The sequence below is a fragment of the Cyprinodon variegatus genome, unplaced genomic scaffold, assembly GCF_000732505.1.
Source record: "Cyprinodon variegatus isolate N-32 unplaced genomic scaffold, C_variegatus-1.0 Scaffold483, whole genome shotgun sequence".
Taxonomy (NCBI): domain Eukaryota; kingdom Metazoa; phylum Chordata; class Actinopteri; order Cyprinodontiformes; family Cyprinodontidae; genus Cyprinodon; species Cyprinodon variegatus.
This window is the reverse complement of record NW_015150936.1, coordinates 112,921-114,907: the sequence shown is the minus strand read 5'-3', so window position 1 is coordinate 114,907 and position 1,987 is coordinate 112,921. Positions and strand designations below refer to the sequence as shown.

General features: G+C 40.2%; 1 protein-coding gene across 1 annotated transcript in view; it reads right to left on the bottom strand.

Moving 5' to 3' along the window:
* Positions 1-1,987, bottom strand: part of mkrn1 (makorin ring finger protein 1) — a 16,162-nt gene that overhangs the window by 13,146 nt on the left and 1,029 nt on the right. The window lies entirely within an intron of this gene.

Genomic DNA, 1,987 nt, shown 5'->3' with positions numbered 1-1,987 from the left:
ATGATCTTTCTCTTAGAGACGTATGTTTCAATGTGACGCCCACTGGAACTTCACTTAAAGTTAAACGCTGCATAATGCTATGAAATCTGCTGTTTCCACAATGAAAACATTTCCAAGAAAATAGAATAAATAGACATTTGAAAGTTTGTTGAGTTATTGTCTATAGTGGTTATAGAGGGATTCAGTGTGAACACAAAGCTTAGTTCATTTAAAACCAAACAGCCTCCATTAGTAAATCTATGTGGTCCAATAAAAAACAAAAAAAACGGCACAAACATCTCTAAAAGAATAAAGAATATAAAATATAATACTTGCAAACACACATTAGAGAAGTCTTAGTAAAAAATAACTGTCTTAATTTTGTATTTATGACATTTATAAATCATTAAACACATGAATAGGCAGAAATATTTCTATTGTGAAGATTCAGGAAATAAACATGGGAATGTAAAATATTTCTGGTATATTAGCTTTTATTTTATTAAGCTTTTACTTTGTAAGGCTGCAAATAAACTTCTGGTTCTGACAGCGCAGGTCTGCAGCTAGACATTCTTTTTTTTTGCCTACCGTATATTAATGCTTGTTTTCCTTGTATCAGTGGATAAATGAATGCATTAGTTTGCTGATTCATTAGTGCATTCAGCAGTCATGCATTTAGATCACTCCAAGCACATAATTCCAGCTCCCTCCCATTGCTATGCGTTATTTTCTTGACATTTTGTTCATATTTTAGTTTTAATCATCTAAACGGGGGGAGAGACAGAAAGCAAGCAAAAGGAAGAGATAAACCCAAAAAATCTGCAGCCCCAAAAACCGCTGTTCTGTCAAACCAGCATAACTATAGTCAGTACGCATGCAGACGACGTTAGATTTGCATTTATCCTTTAGTTTTATACCAAAAATAGACTCTAAACTTCCTCAACGGGCATGTATCCCTGTATGTATGTAATGTACAAAAGAAACAAAAAACTATTTAAGGTCAGATTGACATACGCTTCAAAAAACACCAAAAAGTCATTAAATAGATTTTTTGTACATGACTAAAGGGATAGACACCAGTTGAGGTAGTTTAAAGATTATTTTTCATACAAAACTAATGGGATAAGCAGGTATTTACTATGGGTATAACTACGGGAACACCGGCAGCACATTAAAGGATCGGTTAGACTGAAATAATCTGTTTTAAAGGAAACACGAAACAAACTGTATCAGCTGATCTCTGCTAATAATAGTTTAGAACTGAAAGTTGTTATTACAGGAACCTGAAGGTCTGTAAATCTAAAATAATCCAGAGGAGACGACTGCACTAGCACCTAAAATAATTCTGGCGTGTGGATCCGATACTTCAAATTAAGAAGCACTGAAAAACTACTACTAACCGCCAGACAGATATAAATACATCAGTGAGTTAAACACTGTTTAACACATGAAGTATGATTGTTTTCAAAAGAAATCTCTCTTTAAACAAAGAGAAGCTGCTGATCTTCAAAGCAACAAGCCAGCTTTGCTAAAGGCAGCAGGTCTGCTGGAGCAGCAGCCATCGCAGATATCAGAGTGACTGCAGGTGGAGCAGCAGCAGCTGCAGGCTGCAGGAGGAGCAGCAGCTGCAGGCTGCAGGAGGAGTAGCAGCTGCAGGAGGATCAGCAGCCATCTCAGATATCAGAGTGACTGCAGGTGGAGCAGCAGCAGCTGCAGGCTGCAGGAGGAGCAGCAGCTGCAGGAGGATCAGCAGCCATCTCAGATATCAGAGTGACTGCAGGAGGAGCAGCAGCAGGCTGCAGGAGGAGCAGCAGCAGCTGCAGGCTGCAGAAGGAGCAGCAGCCATCTCAGATACCAGAGGGACTGCAGGAGGAGCAGCAGCAGGCTGCAGGAGGAGCAGCAGCCCTCGCAGATATCAGAGTGACTGGAGGAGCAGCAGCCATCGCAGATACCAGAGTGACTGCAGGAGGAGCAGCAGCTGCAGGAGGAGCAGCAGCCATCTCAGATA